Source organism: Leucopleurus acutus (assembly GCF_964270905.1).
Source record: "Leucopleurus acutus genome assembly, chromosome: 2".
Taxonomy (NCBI): Eukaryota; Metazoa; Chordata; class Mammalia; order Artiodactyla; family Delphinidae; genus Leucopleurus; species Leucopleurus acutus.
Window position 1 is genome coordinate 23282778 of NC_139143.1, and position 19636 is coordinate 23302413.

A 19636-nucleotide genomic window follows, 5' to 3' on the forward strand; every position below is an offset into this window, starting at 1 on the left:
TATTCATGGGTCAGAAGAATTGGTATTATTAAGATCTCATTTTTCCCTAAGTTGATTTATAGATTCAATGCAATGTCAATTAAAATACCAGCAGGCTTTTTTTTTTTTTTGTAGAAATTGGTATGCTGATTCTAAAAATTTATATGGAAAGCAGAGGACCTAAAATAGCTAAAACAATTCTGCAAAAGAAGAATTAAAGTGAAAAGCTAGGTACTTCCCTGGTGGTGCAGTGGTTAGGAATCTGCCTGCCAATGCAGGGGACACGGGTTTGAGCCCCAGTCTGGGAAGATCCCACATGCTGCAGAGCAACTAAGCCTGTGCCCCACAACTACTGACCCTGCTGAACCATAAAACTTCCAGGAGAAAATCTTTTGGGTCCTTGGCTAGGCAGATACAATTTATAAAAGAAAAAAAAATGGACTTCAAAATTGAAATCTTATGTTCTTCCAAAGACTTAAGAGAACAAGAAGACAAGCCACGCATCAGAAAAACATTATTTGCAAGCATATATCTGATAAATGACTTGTATCCATAATATATAAAGAACTATCAAAACTCAGTAAAACTGGGCTTCCCTGGTGGCACAGCGGTTAAGAATCTGCCTGCCAATACAGGGCACACGGGTTTGAGCCCTGGTCCAGGAAGATCCCACATGCTGCAGAGCAGCTAAGCCCATGCACCACAACTACTGAGCCTGCGCTCTAGAGCCCGCGAGCCACAACTACTGAGCCCGTGAGCCACAACTACTGAGCCCACATACCACAACTACTGAAGCTCGTGTGCCTAGAGCCCCTGCTCTGCAACAAGAGAAGCCACCGCAATGAGAAGCCTGTGCACCACAACGAAGAGTAGCCCCTGTTCACCGCAACTAGAGAAAGCCTGCGTGCAGCAACAAAGACCTAACACAGCCAAAAATAACTAAAATAAAAAAAACCAAAACAAAAAAACGAGTAAAACTGTCAAAACTCCCCTTGCCCCTCAACAAAAGTACACAAAAGATTTGAACAGACACTTAACTGAAAAAGTTGGAAAGATGGCAAATAAGCACAAGATGTTCAACATCTTCAGTTTTTAAGGAAATGAAAATTAAAATCACAAAATACCACTACAGATCTATTACGATGGCTAAAATTAAAAAGACTGACCATACCAAGTGCTGACAAGGATGTGGGACAACCAAATCTCTCATACTGCTGGTAGGAATGTGAACTGTTACAACCATTTGGAAAACAGGCAGTTTCTTTAAAAGTTATACATATGTCTAATCATCCATTCAAAGACTTGTACCTGAATGTTCATAGCAGCTTTATTTATTAATAGCCAAAACACTATCAATAGACACAACTGAAAAGTCCATCAACAGGTTTTTTGGATAGACAAACTGTGACACATCCATACATAGCAATACTATTCAGCAATGAAAAGGAATGAACTGTTTATACACACAATAAGGTAGATGAATCTCAAAATAATTATGCTGAGTCAAAGAAGCCAGACATGAAAGGGTACATACTAAATGACTTAACTTACATGAAATTCTAAAAAGTGCAAACTAGTGTATAGTGACTGCAGATCAGTGGTTTCCTTGGGGAAGAGGGGAGATGTGGATGGAAGGGATTATAATGAGACATGAGGAACCTTTGGAGGTGATGGATATATTCACTATGTTAATTATAGTGACAGTTTCATGGGTGTACACATATACAAAAATTTGCAAAATTGTATATTCTGAATATTTGCAGTTTATTGTATACCAGTTATACCTCAATATGGTGTTTTGAAGAAAAGGAGAGAACCCCCTGAAAAAAACTGCAGTTAGCTGGCAGCCTCCAATTGCCACATCTGTGAGATTTGCTGCAGGTTCACACTGATATGTCACTCTTCCTGGGCTGTTCCCAGCCAGTAACTGACCATGGCAGGGATACTAGCACTGGGCCAGTCCTGCCCCGTATAGCCCGGCCAAGACCGAGAGCTGCACTGCAGGCTGAGGCTCTTCCTACCCAATCTTCCTTCCTCCCTGCTATCCCTTCACAGGTGTCAGACCTGCACTGTGGTCTGAGGCTCTTTCCCTCTCCTGCTTCCTCTTCTGTTCACAGGCATTTCTGCCAATAGACCTTTACACTTATTCCATCTTGGTATATGCTTTCCAGAGGACTTGAGTTGATAACGGTATCTTCAAATGTGTTTTTGCTAATATTCTTTTGGGTTGTTATTTCTTTAAGGGTTCTTGGAATGTTGGACAGGTTCTTTAACCTCTGTGCCTCAGTTTCCTCGGATGGCAGATAATAAGAACCTCATAGAGTTATTATGAAGATTAAGTGAATTAGCATTTGTAAAGCACTTAGGGCCTGGGACATAGTAATTTCTACGTGTTTATTGAATTAAAAAAACAGGAATCCTCTATGTTTTCAGAATGTCTTTTGTTAAATATGTCCCAAGCATTTTGCCCATTCTGTCATTCATATTTTATCTTTGTGTATGGATACTGTTTTGATCCCTTGGAAACTAATTTGTTTGTTATTGCTGCCATAACAGATTATCATAAATTTAGTGGCTTAAAAAACCCACACATTTATTCTCTTACAGGAACAGAAGTCTGAAGTGACTGAAAAAGGGCTAAAAGCAATCAGGATTCATTCCATCTGAGGGCTCCAGTGGAGAACCCATTTTTTGCCTCTCCCAGCCTCCCAAGGCTGTTCTCATGGAGCTCATGGCTCCATGCTGCATCTCCTTTCCTACCCGTACTCTGTCACCGCATCTCCTTCTTCCTTTGACCTTCTTGACTCCCTCTTATAAGGACCCTGGTGATTACATTTAGTTCCCACCCAGATAACCCAGGATAATCTTCACATTTTAATGACATCTTCAAAGTCCCTTTTGCCATCTAAGGTAACTGTCACAGGTTCTGGGGGTTAGCTCAGGGATGTCTTTGGGGAAACCACTGTTCAGCCTACCACAGATACCTTTTGCCACGCAAAAGTTTCAGATTTTGATATAGTCACTTACTCTCTGAGTCCGTTCCTTTATGGTTTCAGTCTGACACCACTTTTCTTGACATTCATATACATGCAACCCAGAAATGCAGGGAATTCTAAGCCTGTGAGGTTCACCCTTGACCAGTGAGGGATGGCACTAATACTCCTACTTTTTGCTCCCTGTGTGGACAGTTCTGAGAATCCTTTTATAAATCTTCTCAGAAGGTCCGATAGAATCAAGCACCAGTTACCCAGGGCAGTGGTGTAGTTGAAAACATCCTCGTATTGTCTTTTCCTCCTTTACATTTTCACCTCCCGGCCCTCACTCCTATCCCTGGAATGACTTCCCAAATAAGCTGCTATAAGTAAGCCTTTGTCTCAGGCTCTGCTTTCAGGGGAACCTAGATTAAATGAACAGAAAAGACTCCTGGAAATTAAAAACATGACAGCTGAAGTGAAAAAGTAGAAGTGGGAAAAGAAAAAGTTGCAGAAATACCTCAGAAAATGGAGCCAAAAAGAAAAAAGAGGCAGAAAAAAAGGCAAGAGTAGATAGGAAAAACAGTTCAAGATTTGGATATAGGAATTTCCTAAAAAAGAACATGGAGTGGAAGAAATCATCAACAAGATTATTTAAGAAATTTTTGCAAAATTATAGGACATGAATTTCCAGACTGAAAGGGCCTGCCTAGTGCCTTGCATGAGGGTGAAAGTAGACCAAATATCAGGACCTGTGATCTCAGAATTTCAGTATAATGGTGATAAAGAGAAGCTCCTATAAGCTTCCAGAGGAAAAAGGGGGAGAGGTCTTTTTTTTTTAATTAATTAATTTATGTATTTTTTTACTGCTATTCTTCATTGCTGTGTGTGGGCTTCTCAGTGCGGTGGCTTCTGTTGTGGAACAGAGGCTCTAGGCGCACGGGCTTCAGTAGTTGTGGCTCGCGGGCTCTAGAGCGCAGGCTCAGTAGTTGTGGCGCACGGGCTTAGTTGCTCCGCGGCATGTGGGATCTTCCCGGACCAGGGATCGAACCCATGTCCCCTGCATCGGCAGATGGATTCTTAACCACTGCACCACGAGGGAAGTCCCGGGGGTGGGGGGGTGGTTCTTTAAAAGGATCAGATGCCTTTAAAAGGCATCAGAGTGGCTTTGGACTTCTCATGGGCAATACTAGAAACTAGAATATGGTGGAGCAATGCCTTCAAAATTCTGAAGGAAAACTGTTTCCATCCTGTTTAACTGTATTCATCCAAACAGTTAAAGGGAAATATTGAATAAAGACATTTCCCAGACACAATTAGATTAGGTTTTACTGAGGTGGCCCTTCAATCTCAGTATCTTGAAAAAAGTTTATTTTTTGCTCAAATTACAGACAGTTGTGGCTCCTCAGCAAATCGCCGGGGGCAGTAATCTACTCCACAATGTCTCAGAAATTTACCTCCCACATAACCTTTTTCAGGAAGTCACTCAAGGAGGTGTTCCTCTAAAATGGAATGAATCAAGAAAGACGAAGACATGGGATATAGGAAGTGGATACCTAACATAGGAGACAGCAGGAAGGAATCCCCAGGATGGTGGTGAAGGGGGAACTCAGATGACAGCTGTGCCGCAGGGATGGAGCCACCAGACCAGATCAGAGGTAGGTCAGAGGGCTCCTGAGGCACTTCTTTAAGAAAAGGAAAAAAATCTGATGTGAATGAATTTACTATGAAGGCATGTATTTAACTGATAGAGAGGTCGGTGGTGAAGTAGTGATCGGTACACAGAAAACCAAGCAAATTTTAAAAATATTAATTCTAGGGAAAACATCATGTTACACAGGAAAAGAAAATCATAGTGATAGTAGCTTGGCCCTGAGTTGCCTTCAAATAATGAAAACACTGAATATTAAAATATAACTAAAATTGGGGGGAAGGAATACGGGGCGGATGGAAGTTCCCTAGGGAAGTCAGTTGAAGAGCTAATTTCCTTATCTGTTGAAGTCTTCAACAGGTAGTGCCTAAGATGAGGTTAAAAAAGAAAAACACTTAAGTATACAAATATAAAAAGAATCAGTTAAAAGGGTTAAACCTGGTTTTTGCTCTTCAAGGAGAACAGGGGATGGAGGTGGGGGAAAAGGGCTGAAACTGCTGTTGTCTTAAAACCGTGTAGAGCCAACTGAGGCTTCAAATGATTGACTCTGATTAAAATACTGAGTTTAAATAACAATCTCCCCATCCTGGGCAAAACAAGAACGAAATGATTCTCATATTCAGATAGGGCATCGTCATAATGCAGTGTCCAATGCAGGCCCATAGAGGGCTCAAGAGGGCCTTGACTTCCTTTCAACTTTGTGTATAAACTGTGTTTACAACTGGCTTCTTTACTAAATTCTTCTGTTGACTTTTGATCTTCATGAGATAATATTGTTGACCTTGAAGTCCTGGGAATATAGTATAGTCAGTGATCTCAAGAAACGTGGGAGAAAGTGGTCAGTGTGAAGTAATTTAGAGGAAGGATTGTTGAGTAAGAATGTATCCTTCCGCCTTTCTGTGGACATAGGAAAAGTGCTTTAAAAAATCCAACATTTTGCATCTTTCCTCTTCGTTTGCATCTTTTTGTAAAACTATGAAATCTATTTAAACCTAAGATTTGGGCTTCCCTGGTGGCGCAGTGGTTGAGAGTCCGCCTGCCGATGCAGGGGACATGGGTTCGTGCCCCGGTCCGGGAAGATCCCACATGCCGCGGAGCGGCTGGGCTCGTGAGCCATGGCCGCTGAGCCTGCGCGTCCGGAGCCTGTGCTCCGCAACGGGAGAGGCCACGACAGTGAGAGGCCCGTGTACCGCAAAAAAAACCCCTGAAATTATTTTCTATTTGTGGTGACTTAGGTCATATTACTTTATTTTGTCATTCTTGATAATCTCCCAAAAGATATCTTTGTAAATTATCTTGTCTATTGTACACGGGCAAGTTTCTAGAAACTGGGGGTTCCATTTGTGTTTATTGGTTGTTTGGTTGTGTTGACGGAAAAAATCAATAAACCAATCTACAATAGGAGTAGAAAAGAGTTTTATTTGAGCCAAACTGAAGATTACAGCCCAGGAGACACAGATTCAAGTAGCGCTTGAATTGTGTTCTGCCAGACTACAAAATGGAGGAGGCTTATGGAGGCAAAGACTGCAAAATTACAGGAGCTGTTTGTCAAGAATTATAATTGGAGCTGGCAAGAAGCAAGGTTGCCTGCCAAGGAAGGATTGGTTGTTGTCCCAAATGGTTGCATAGTTACAAGGGGAGACCTTGAGACCGTGAGGTTGCAGCTGGCAGCTATCAGATATTGTTTTGAGAACGGATGGTTGTGTCCTTGAGTCTGATACATTTCAGAAAATTAGTTCTTAGTAATCCAGGAACATGTCTGAAACAGTGTCCAAAATGGCCACTCAGCTCCATTTTGAAGGCTTGAACCACAGTTACTCCATTTTGATTTTTTAAACTGCATTCTTTGTGTTAATGGTTAAAGCAGATGTACAATGAATGTTTAATAGGCCACAAACAAACTGTCCTTGTTAGCCTAAAGTTCAAGTTAAATCATGTATAAGCCAGAATAAGTTCTTATACCTCACTATGTGAACATCTCTTCCATTAGTTGGGGTAGCACCGTATGCTAACAGATGACTGTTAAATATACTTGATTATAAAAATGATGAGAAATACAGATATGAAATAATTCTGTGTAATTGATTTTCTTACAAAATACTCTCTCTTTAGGGCATTTTGTAAAATAGCCATTTGGTATCCTCACCTCCACTCTAAAGTCCCAGGGGATCTGTAATCTGTTCATTTTGAGGTAGATAACACTTTTGTGATGAGTAGCAGGTGATATGAGAATCTAACTCTAATAAAATACATACAGGGTCTGATGCAGTCAATAATCTTTCAATTGGCATCTGAAAAGGAACTTACTGATAAGCATCCAGAGAGCAGAGAGTGCAAGGCAGGAGCCCCGTGGTGAATAAATGTGAAGGAAAAGTTTGAGTGGAAGCCGAAGTAAACAGCAGTTTATTGGAACTGATATGAGCCTGGAATTGGGAAGAGTGCAAGTCATGCTTTAGAAATCTAGGGAGAAATGCAACGAATCTGGAGTGTCCGATGGCCTTAGAAAATAATATTTTTAAATGAATTTCTATTTTTATCTGTACATGGTTATTGAGAAATCAAATAATCAAGGCTTAGAATAAAATATAACAATCCCCTTCCCTCACTTTTCTCATTCTACTTTCAAGTCTTTTGGCATTTACCTCTGAATATCTAAATAATATGCCTATAATGCATATTTCTTGGTTTGTCAATTTTAGACATGACCTATTGATTTTTTCTTATAATAAAGACTTAAGTATTATACACCTGCCCCTACTGCTCCCACTGCATCCTCCCAAGATAGTAACAATAACTTTGTGTTAAATCAATAGTGGTTACCTAATGATGACTATGTAAATATGCCCACTACCCAGCTAAGCAGTGTACCATGATTAGATTTGCTTTCTTGAACAACTTTCTGTTTTTCCTGTTGTTAATCATTTTCCTCCTTCACTTATTTTTCTATCTTCCTATCCTTAGTTTTTTTCCCCCTAAATAAGCCATCAGATCTGACAAATATCTGTTCATGTTATTTCCCAAAAAGTTAACTCAGTTAGTATATAATTTCATTTCTTCCCTGGAGACCTGCCTCCCAGCCATTTGTCTTCCTCTTTCAATCTGGACAGGTTGCTTCCTAAGCCTGCTGCACAGTTGTCAGCCCAGGACTCCTATTGCTGCTCCTTTATTAGATGCCCTGTTTCCCAAATACCATGTCTTCCCCTTTCATATTTGACCCCCTTGTTTTGCTGGAGCACATCCTCTAGTAATATCCCTAGAAATGGGTGCATGAGAAGTAAAAATATATTTAGTCCTTATATGTATGAGAATGTCCTTAATTTGCCCTCACACTTTATTATATAATTCTTCTTTGGAAATAATTTTCCCACAACTTTTGAAGGCCTGGCTTCACTATTTTATGGCATCCAGTGTTATTGCTAAGAAGTCTGAGGATATTCTGATTATTGAGTCTTCGTGTTGACTATTTTTGTTTTTTTGGGTCCCCCCCAACCAAAGCTTTTAGGATCTTCTCTTTTTCTTTAGTATTCTGAAATTTCACAATGACTTGCATTGGTGTGTTCTTCTGGCTTTTTATTGTGTCTTTTTAATCTGGAGACTCCTGTGCTTTGGTTTGGGAAATATTCTTGGATTATTTCTTTAATAATTTCCTTCTGTCTATATTCTCTTTTCTCTCTTATGGAGCTCTTATTAGTCTGGTGACTTCCTGGATCGATCTTCTGATTTTTCTTTTCCTTTTTTTTTTTTTCTTCCACTGTCTATCTCTTTGATTTGTGTTCTATTTTTCTGGGATAATTCCTCAACTCTATCTTCTGACCTTTCTCTTAAATTTTTAATTTCAAAAAGTGCATTCTAATTCTCTGCATGCTTCTTTTTTAATTGTGTCCTGTTCCTGCTTCAATTCATTCTTTATCTCTTTGAGGATATTATAGTTTCTTCTGTTACCTGTGAGCACTTTCTCTCTCTAGTTTGGACTCTGCCTTTTATGTGGGAGACTTTTGCCAGTGTCTGGTGATCTTTTAACGTTTAGGAGTGAGGCACTAAAATACCAGTTGGAAGTTCTGTGTGCATGGGGGGCAGTAGCCTGATTGACCTCAATGGAGGGTGGTCAGATGGGGAGCCAGCTGTTTTGTTATGAGGCCCCCAGATGTCACTATCTGTGGCTCTTTCTATCTGCGGCTATTTTCTCCAGGACGGCTCATTTAGTTCAAAGGCAGATCCTCTGCTTCCTGCCTTGGGATTATTACTTGGAGACAGTGTTCTGTGAACTCGAGTGGGAAGGGGCTGAGGAGGGACTCACAGGTTAATGGGAAGACTTTCACTTGGTTCTACTGTTTTCAGTCGGTGCCTCATCCCTGTTCTACTTGGGCCTAGTGCCCCTGGGGTGGAAGCCTTTCAGTTCAGTTTCCAGAAAATAAACCCCTGGTCAGCCACAATGAGGGAGGACTGGTCGCTGGCTTAGACTATGAACAAGGGACAGGAGATATAAATTCTCCTTATACAAACTTTAAATTAATCCTCCTAGGGTTTTTTTCCCCCCAATGTGTGTGTGTGTGTGTGTGTGTGTGTGTGTGTGTGTGTGTGGTAAAATACACATAATATAAAATTTATCATCTTAACCATTTTTAAGTGTACAGTTAAGTAGCATTAAGGACATTCATTTATATTGTCATGCAACCATCACCACTACCCATTTCCAGAACTCTTTTCATCTTGCAGAACTGAACTTCTATACCCATTAAACAGCAATGCTCCACTATTGAGTCTTTGCCTTGCGTTCTTGGCACACCCAGCAGGAACATGCAGGGACACTCAAGGTCTATGGCAGATGACCATTTCCCACACCATCACACCCCTGCCTTCAGAGACTCCCCATACCTCTAGCTCCTAAGACTTTGCAGGGCTCTAAGGCAGGGATTGGCAAATGTTTTCTGTATAAGGGTCAGATAATAAATATTTTAGGCTTTACAGGTAACTACTCAACTCAGCTATTGTATGAAATCAGCCATAGACAGTATGCAAACAAATGAGTATGACTGTACTCCAATAAAACTTTATTTACAAAAACAATTTACAAAAATAAGTTGTGGGTCCTATGTGGCCCATGGGCTATAGCTGAATGATCTCTGCAAGACTAGGGCAGGAATCTGCTTGCTTCTGGTTGTAAAAAGCTTTTTAGCTTTATCTGTTCCGCTAAGTCAATCATCTGACTTTTCATCTTACAAAAATCTGTTGACATTTCTCCTCTGCTGTTATCTTTTCTCCCAATCACTTTCTCCCGGTGGAATTTATAGCTTTTCTACCCCTCTGTAGTTATTTTCACGGCGTTTTCAGTAGGGAACTGAGATAAATGTATATGTTTATTTAACCCACATTTTAAAAAACTTTTAATTTCAAAATAATTTCAAACTTACAGCAAGGTTGTTGCAAGAATAGTATAAGGAATTCCCATATATGCTTTACCCAGAGTTACTAGTTGTTAATATTTTGTTGCATTTGCTTTGTAATTCTGTCTCTCCATATATATATATATATATATATATATATATATATATATATATGTAGAGTATCTATAGTGTATGAAATGAAAGGACATTTCAGCCATGACTCCTTAAATAATTCAGTGTGTATTTTCTGAGATCAAGGATATTCACTTAGAAAGAATTCATTCTCAAAATCAAGATATTTAACATTAATATAATACTATTATTTAATTTATAGATTTTCTTCAAGTGTCCCCAGTAGTCCCAATAATATTCTTCATAGAAATGGTGTCTGGTCCAGGATCCAGTCTAGGATAGAGCGTTGCGATTTGTTTTTATGACTCTTTAGTCTCCTTTCATCATGAACGTTTTTATCTGCCTTTCCTTTCCTTTCATGACATTGACTTTTCTGACATTGACATCTTTGAAAAGTACAGGCCAGTTATTTTGTAGAATGTTACTTAATCTGGTGTTTTTTTTTTTTTCCTGATGTTTCCTCATGATTAGATTTATATTATGCATTTTTGGCATAAAAGATGTTTCCTTCCAGTGAATCAGGAATTGATCTACAATTTTTAGCCAAGATTGTTCCCCCCAACACATTATTCTTCATTCTCCCTGATGTACCTGGAAACTCTCCAGAAGTTTGTACAGAAGAACAGCCTTTGTTCTGACTTTTAAAAATACATAATTTATTCTAGAGATCACTTTATACCCATTCTTTCACTCCATAAACCTTTCAACAGCTTTTGACCAAAAGCTGAAATCTGATTGCCTAAATTTTGCCCTGCTGAGTTGGACTCAGTGCCTTATTTATTTACTGACTGTGTATATATAGACTGTGCTTTGAAATATCTTGCACTGTCCTGGATTCCATATTCTAATACTGGAGGAATATCTAACCAAGGAGGAGGATATTAAGATACAGGAGTGAGGAGTGAGGTTACAACCTCAGTGCAGTTTTTTAATATAAAAATAACAGTTTTCTTGAGATATAATTCACATACCATAAAATTCAATAATTCACATACCATAAAATTCATCCTTTTAAAGTGAACAGTTCAGGGCTTCCCCGGTGGCGCTGTGCTTAAGAATCTGCCTGCCAATGAAGGGGACAAGGGTTCGAGCTCGGGAAGATCCCACATGCCATGGAGCAACTAAGCCCATGAGTCACAACTACTGAAGTCTGCCCACCTAGAGCCGGTGCTCCGCAACAAGAGAAGCCACCGCAATGAGAAGCCCGCGACCCGCAAGGAAGAGTAGCCCCCGCCTTCCGCAACTAGAGAAAGCCCGCGCGCAGCAACAAAGACCCAACGCAGCCAAAAATAAATTTTTAAATTTATATAAAAAACTAAAGTGTACAATTCAGTAGTTTTTAGTATATTACCAGAGTTATGGTGATACACCATCACCAATATCTAATTTTAGAATGTTTTCATCATCACTGCAGTTTGAAGAGTAACAAATTTGAGTCCCTTGGTAAAATGGCCAGAGGCAGAGCAGCTTCTGTCTGAAAGATGTGGGGGAGGGATGGAGGGATCTCACAGGCTGCACGTTTTCAAGGAGCACAGAGATGCCAGACACTGCAGGGATGAGAGAAGGCTTTTGTAGGAGGGTGTGGAATTAAAGAACAGTAGGATTTCATGTTTGGATGCAGGAGAGCATCCTTTCCAGGCATGCTGCACGAGCAAAGATTGGAGATGTGATTGAATTGAGTGTGTTTGTTAGCCAGGAACAGCCTCTCTTCACTGAAATGGAGAGTTCTTGGGCCAGGGTGAGCAGTAAGTTTGGAGGCCAAGGGGGTGAACTTTATCCTGAAGTTGTATACAGGGTGACAGTGAGAAGTTTAATATCCCTGTAACAGGCCCTGGTTCTGGTCTGCTGGCTGTGATCTTGAGGACGCCGGGTGTTGAAACTGCATCTGTGAGCACATAAAAACGGTGTCGGAGGAGTTGTGAGGCGGTGACGAGGAGCGATGACAGAGGTGACAGGGTAGGTTTTCTAAGGATGAAGGTCTGGGGATTAACGCTTGTTGCAGAAGTCAAGAGCCAAGCATCCACTGGCCTGAGCGCCCAGCTTCTGCTGAACGAAAGCGGATTGATTAAGCGCTACTGTCCAGGGGTTGAATTACCCGTTGTAGACCTAATCCTCACCACGAAGACCTCTTTGGGTTTTGTTTGTTTGTTTGTTTTTGGTTTTGTTTTTACATATTTATTGGAGTATAATGGCTTTACAATGTTGTGTTAGTTTCTGCTGCACAACAAAGTGAATCAGCTATATGTATACATGTATCCCCATATCCCCTCCCTCTTGAACCTTCCTCCCACCCTCCCTATCCCACCCCTCTAGGTGCTCACAAAGCACCGAGCTGATCTCCCTGTGCTATGCGGCTGTTTCCCACTAGCCATCCATTTTACATTTGGTAGTGTATATATGCCCATGTTACTCTGTCACTTCGTCCCAGCTTACCCTTCGCCCCATCCGTGCCCTCACGTCCGTTCTCTACGAGTGCGATGAAGACCACTTTGAATGGGTCGTACTTTCACCCAGACTAATGCTTCTCAGACTCTGTGTGCTGAAAGACAAATTTGTTTGTTTTTAAATTTCCCAATCTGTCCTGGACCAATACATGTGTAAAATACAATAGCAATGAACGGCTAGAAATATGAAACAAGTCATACAACGTGCAACCTTGGGGTTTGTTTATTGATTCAGTGGACAAAGTTACTGCCTGAGTTACTAAACACTTCGGCTTCGTTTCTGTCCTCGGGTCCGCGGGCAGCACTTTGAGAGCCCTCTTCCAAAGCAGAGGCGGAGCTTAGGCAGGTGCAGAGATTCGCCCGGGTCGCTCAGGTAACAGGGGCGGAGCGCGACTGAACCCGGATCGCCCCGCCGCCCTGGGCCCGGCCCCGGCCCGCCCCTCTGGGAGGCCGAGCCGGGGCGGGGTCAGCGTGGGGTTGGCAGGGGACGCGCGGATAGGGAGCCGGGGAACCCGGGGAGCCAGAGCCGGAGGGACCGCGTACCTGCTGCCGCCGAGCCCGGGAGCCAGGAGCAGACGACCGTAAGCGCCCGGGGGCGTCGTGCGCAGTTTCCGGGGCCCGGGCGGCCGTGACCGCGCTCCCGGGGTGCAGGGGCGGATCGCGATCCCGCGGGCTTGGGGACGCTGTCGGCTGGCGCCGTCCGGCCAGGGCTCCAGGGAGACTTCCAGACAGGCCTCCGCTCCCGCCCGCTTCCCCGCAGGCCGCAGCTCCGTCGAGACCTAGGCTCCGAGCGCGCCGCTCGGCCCCCGCCCCCTCTGGCCCGCAAGCGCTCCGGGCTCCGGGAGAGGCCCGCGTGAGCCCTGCGAGCGGGCTCGGGCCAGCGGGGGAGAGCAGCGGGGCCCCGTTGCTTGGCTTTCCTGGAGAGTACCGCTTCCACGTTGCGTCTAGGTCACGCAGTGCAACTGCACTTTTTTGTCACCGGAGTCCTAAAACCGATCTCAGGTCTCTTAGCTGAGACGTGCTCTCTCGCCATCTCCGTGCGCCGCTCCAGTGTTTCTCTCCCTCCCCTTGCTCTTCTTTCGGGAGAGAAGGCCAACCTGCTCAGCTCAGCGCACGGGAGAGGAAACCTGGGCCCCGGGTTAAGAGTTCACCATGTAGCAGGAGCCCAGGGATGTGATCAGCGTAAGCGCAGCAGAGACCCGAGACTCCTTTAGCCTCCCTCCCCGCAGGAAGCTGGGGAATTTAAGTCTCCGGCCCCTCACTTGCCCGGCCCTTCTGACGCCTAAGGGGTGGAGGCGCGGTCAGACTCTAACAATGTTGTGATCCTAGTTTTGACTTATTTTGAAGCTTCGTCCCCCACCCTCTTCGCTCTCCTCCACTATATAAACTTCAGGCCCCACAAAGCCTGGGTGGGCCCCTGGCGCCCGGATGCGCAGACAGCCTTCTCTCTGCCCTGCCCCACCTCCCCGCGCTGTAGCTCTGTGCCGGCTCCGCCGTGGAGTAGGGGGGGACTTCTGCATTCGGCACCTCAGCACCCAGTACATCGGATTTACGAGCTGTTGCGGGAAATTGCTGAGAGCATTGGGATTTATGCCTGTCTCAGTGCCGCTCCGCAGACTCCACTGAATTCAGCGTTAAAAATAAACTTCGGCAAGAAGCGGCACCGCTCCGGGAAGTAGCATTGTCTTCTGGTATGGTGGTTGTTTCCTTCAGGGAGTGGGGGCTTGGGGACGTTGTAGGAGCCTTTCACTAGCCCCAGCAGGTCTGATTTAGCAAAAAGCAGTTTTTCCATCCCACATGTCCACACCTAGGCGTGGGCAGTGTGAGCGTGCTGACCACTGTGTGTAGGCTCTGCCCCTGCACCGGGGCTTAGCAGGGAGCATGCCTTCACGGAGTCTACCGTTCTGCTGGGGGAAAGATGGACGATACGCACAATAGATTTGTAAAATATAAACTATGTTAGAAAGCGATGTGGGAGCAAAATACATCACTGAAAAGAGAAGTGGGGGGGGCGGGTAAAAGAAGGCCCCCCTGAGAGGGAATATTTGAATAATACTGAGGAGTAAGGGGGTGGCAGACTGCTATCTGGAGTGATGGTGCACAGGTCAAGCAAGTGCAAAGGCCCCATGGCAGGCATGTGGCTGGCATGGATGAACTTTATATCTGTGTTTGCTGAGTGTGGGCCAAGCTGCCACCAGGGTCCTTTGGTGTGAGTGGACTACTGGATAAACTTAACTGGCTCAGCCTGAGAACAAGAGGCTCCCCCCACCTCCAGTTCCAGGAAAGGAAAGTCTTGCATGGGAAATAACTGCTCAGCAAGGCCGCCAGGGTGAACTTCAACACCACCTGCTCCCACCACATGCTCCCTGTGTAATCCCACCTGCCTCCCGGCTATCCCTTAAGTGCATGGGCTGGTACAGACTTATGGGAGTGGGATGTCCGTGGTAAGAGACTGAATGGGGCCTCTTTGGGCAGAGGGACCTTTAGAGAAAGGGCATCGGATCACTGGAGGAAGTGGAGTGTCTCCCCCAGCCCCCTCCTGTAGTGTCCTCGTTCATGTCTGAGGTCTAAATCCAGCACCAGCTGGAGGGCACAGGGGGCCCCCATGTTATCAATACACGGTGACTCTCCCATCGACATAACCTAACATGCCCAGGCGTAGTGATTGCTGACTTGCACCTTGACTTTCCTTCCAGCATCCTGGCCTAGCCCAGACATGGGAAGGCGGGGGCTGCCCAGATTCCAGTTTTCCATCCTTGAGCTGAGTTACTCAAAGACATGGAACCCAGCTGGGCTTACAAAATAAGGCAGGGCTCAGTGTGAGCTGCTCACTACTGCCGAAGAAGGAGCCCAGAGCATACCCACTCAGGCTGGAGTGGACACAGACAGAACAGGCCTGTGGTGACTTGAGGGGTCTCTAGGATCCCATGCTCAAAACCCACCTCTGATAGGACCCTACATCCCATCATAGTGATTCATTCCTTTGAGAGGTGATACAGTGATGTGGAAAGAGAATTGGCATAGGAAGAATATCTGGCTGGTATCCCAGCTCTGCCAGTAAGTTCCCCTCTGGGGACCTCATCCATGAAATGAGGTTGGGCTATGTAATCTGCAAGGCTTCTTACAGATCTAATATGTGATGATTCTGTGGTTAAGAATCCAAAGGGATCTTCAGAAAAGGAAAGAGGTTACTGGGAAGCTGTCAGTTTTGATGGGGCCTAGGTGGTCCTGCAGCCTACGCCGGGTTCGCTGCGGGCTGCGTCAAATAAGAGTGAAGGGCCTGGCCAGGGTGTAGGAGGCAAGACCCCAGGCAGAGGTCGAGGGCCCAGGGTGGAGGCAGAAGAGTCACTACCCAGGCCAGCTGGCCCCATGGGTCACCTGTGGGCTGCTGGTGGGTGGTTCTTGGCCCGAGCCTAGTGGTTTAGGAGCAGGGGCCGTACGGTCAGGTGGGGAGGTTGCAGCAGGGAGATGGCACCCCAGCATTTCCCCCAAGAGGGAACCAAAGCTTTGCCAAGGATCCAGCCCCCACCCCCACCCCCTTCCCTGAGGAGGGAGTGCTGGACGCTCTCTTGTCAAGGAGAGAACGGCACGATCCTGCCCTTTGTTGCCTAAGTGAACACGCCATTGTGCAAACCAGGTTCAAACCGAAACTGCCTCTTCTGCCATCAAGGTTACAGTTGGCCCTCCGTATGCCTAGGCTTAGAGGCCGTGGATGTGGAACCCAGCCGTACGGAGGGCAGACTGTACTCTGCCATTTTATATACGGGACCCGAGCATCCACCGATCTTGGTATCCGGAGGGTGCTGGGACCAATCCCCCACGGATACTGAGGAATGACTATGTTTACTTCCTGAGGGAGGTCATCGTTCATCCTTTGTCACCAGAGAGCAGCTATTTTCACTGTCTGAAGTCTAGCCTGTGAACATTCCTTTAGACAGGCTCAAGGACCTGGAGTGGAGTCTTCCTGTCCACTGGACCCCATGGTCTGTCTTGGCTTTGCTGTCAGGCAGCGGGTACCGTTCTCATGAGGAGCCATTTGAGTGCACAGTCCAACTACTGCTAAGCCACACCTGTTAGGCTCAACTGAAAGTGCTTGCTCTCCTATTGGGGGATTTCAAGGACTTTCTGGAGGAATCTATAGCTAACCCACAAATGGGAACCATGGGTCTTGTCCCGAGTCAAGAGCAGGAGTTTTTACTACCTTTAGCGTTTGGGAAGATTGATAAACAGACTGAATCAAAGTATCTTCTTGGCACTTGCAAGCTGGGTTAACTTGGGCAAACTGTTTAGCCTCCTGGAGCTTCATTTTTCAATCTCTTTAAAACAGAAAACAACTACGCCTTACTTCTTAGGGTTATCGTAGCACGGGAGATGCTGTGCTTACGGAGTCTTCCCACCACCATGTCCAAGTCCAGGGCTTCTTTGGGCTTCCTCAGAGGAGGTGGTGCTGCCCAGACGCGTCCTCATGTTCTGGAAGGGTTCTGAGCGTCCCCGCCGTGGACCTATTGGGCTGGCTGTAGCCAGGGTGTGGCCTGCGCTGTGAGCCGTGAGGGCTGCAGGAAGCCAGTGACCAGCAGCGGGAGGCCAGGTGCCTCTGAGTCAGAGACGCGTGTGGTGCTTCTCAGTGGCTGGGCGTGGGCCTTCCCCAAGGACCACCATCTCAGAGTGTCCCCCGGCGGCTCAGCCTGCGACTTGGCTTTCCAGGTGGCATGAGTGGCCTTTGCGATACTGGGTGCGACTTTCTGATTGTACTACCCTTCTTGTTAGAACTGGAGAGACTTGGACCTTTTGGAAAGTAAGAGAAACACTGATTCCAGCACCAAGCTCCATGATTAACCCCTGAGTGCCAAGGGCTCAGGGAAATCTGACGCTCTTACCAACTCTTTAGGAGAAAATGGATGTATTTTCCTGCTTTCCGGGTTTTCTGCCTGTGAACCAAGTTGTCGCTGTGAGGACGCAGGAGCCGGCAGGCTGGCCACCAGGTGGGGGAAGGCGGCCCCCTGCCCTCGGCCGGGTCTGTGCCCCCTTCCCACAGGTGGGTCTCAGGGTCACAGTGATACTGTCAAGATGGAACACCTTAATTTCAGAGTTGCCCCCTGGACCTTTGGTTGAACTTCAGAAGTACTTTTAGCCTTTTTTGAGTTTTTATTTCTTTTTGCAACCTAGACATTTCCACAAGCAAACTGACCTCACCAAGACACCAGCAACCCAGAATATTCCTCTGAGCTCAGACTCTAGTCCTTAGGGCTGCAGTACGTGAGGCACAGGGACCCTTTCAGTGCGTTTCAGACAATAAAGCCAGCTCAAATGACTGTGCTGTGGCCCAGCTCGCAGTGCTATCCTGTTACACACTATTGAGGAAGCTTCCAGACCGGGAGCACGTCGCTGAGGAAAAGCAGACTTGGGGAGGGGAGGGAGAAGAGAGAGTGTGGTTAGTGGTGGAAAGGAAATCAAATCGGTGTATTATACACCTATATAATAGGCCCACGCCTATTATCTCCTGAAATAGGAGTCTTTCTCTCCTCAAATAGAGAATGTCACGTATTGAAATTCCAGGAAGGTAATGTTTTTTCCTCATAGGCAGTGAACTGTGTTCCACTTGGGTTTTTTCTCTGGTAATTTAAACCAGTGGACAACTTGACAGAATGCGAGATGGAAAGGATTCAAATGAAACTCCCAGAGCATGAGTGTGTGAACCCTGTAGGGTGGAGAGAGTCTGCTCCCCACTTGTGTTGTTTAACTAAAAGTCTGCATGGCAGCTTGTGTAAATGAGTTTGTGGTGGCCCCTGCTCCCCCAGCTCAGGGGCGTTTAAAATCTGTGGAGGTCAGCATCCCCTCTCTGAAGGTGCTCTGGGCCAGGCAGCCCACCCATATGATTCCCCCCCTTCACCCATCCAGACCCTCCTGGCAGGTGCTGAGGCTGCCTTCACTCAGGCCCCAGAGCCGAGAGCCCCCTCCTTATCCTAGGCCGTGCTTCCCTCACTTTCTGCCTTCCAGCCACACTGGCCTTCAGGCATCCTATCCGCCCTGGAACCCTCTGCCTTTCTCTCTTTCAAGGATCGCTCCTAACTTCCCTTCTTGGTTCAGATAACACTTCCTCAGGGAAGGTTCCCTCGGCTTCAGGGTAGACCTCTCTCCCCGACCTTTAGTGTCCTCAGGATTTAAAAACAAAAAGCGAATGCCTGTGACAGCTGTTCCCTGTGCGGCCACTTTCCCTGAGTTCATTCGGTAAGGGATGTACTTTATTCCACCCATTTTGCAGGTGTGGAGACTGAGGCTTGGAGAAATGAAGACACTGGCCTAAGTTTACCTAGGCTATGGCTGGTAAGGGATAGGGCCAGGATTCAAAGCAGGCCCTGAGTGCCTGACCACCAGCCGAGCTGGCTCCTGAGTCCATAAAGATTTTCATCAGATCAGATCAGCAGTCAGTAATTGTATTCTTTCTGTCTGTCTATACAGGTGTGTGTAGTGTGTGTGTGTGTGTGTGTGTGTGTGTGTGTGTGTGTGTGTATATATATATATATATATATATATATATATTATCGTTGGGGGCATGGGGATGGGGGCAGGGGGCGGGGGTGACCCTCCAGGGCATACAGTGATGTGCCTTCACTCAGGCCCCAGAACAGGATTCCCCATAATAAGGCTGCCCCCCACACTGTTTTTACTTCCCCTTGTTTTTGCCTACAAACGACGTGTTTCTTTTCCTGCCAGGCTGCTCTCCCGGGGCTTGGTTCCAGATCTTTCAGGGAGATAAACATGGCCCTTGTCCCAAGTGCGGAGCATTCTAATCTGTCCAGCCCAGCTGACCTTGCCCATGGGCCTGGCCCACCCCAGCACCGCTGGCCACTGGGGTTCCGAGAAGAGCCTGTGGGTGGAGAGGCTGGTCACGTGCTGGGCTGTGCAGAGTTGGGGAGGCCCTTCACCCAGGGTATACCCCCATCTGTACTGGGCCAGAGCGGTCTCCGCTACAGTGAGCTTGCCTGGGAGTTTCGGGCATCGCTGTTGGGGAGCCCCTGGGAGCCCCAGGCTTTGGCCAGCCTTCGGTGCACGTTGCTTGGAGGGACGTTCCTG

At 45.8% G+C, this 19636-nt stretch overlaps 1 protein-coding gene across 1 annotated transcript in view; it reads left to right on the forward strand.

Moving 5' to 3' along the window:
* The first annotated feature begins 13036 nt into the window (after positions 1-13036).
* EPHX1 (epoxide hydrolase 1) overlaps positions 13037-19636 on the forward strand; it is a 40311-nt gene continuing 33711 nt past the window's right edge. Inside the window, exon 1 of the mRNA XM_082833847.1 lies at positions 13037-13143. The gene's annotated coding sequence lies outside the window, so the exon portion shown is untranslated. The remainder of the gene's footprint in view (positions 13144-19636) is intronic.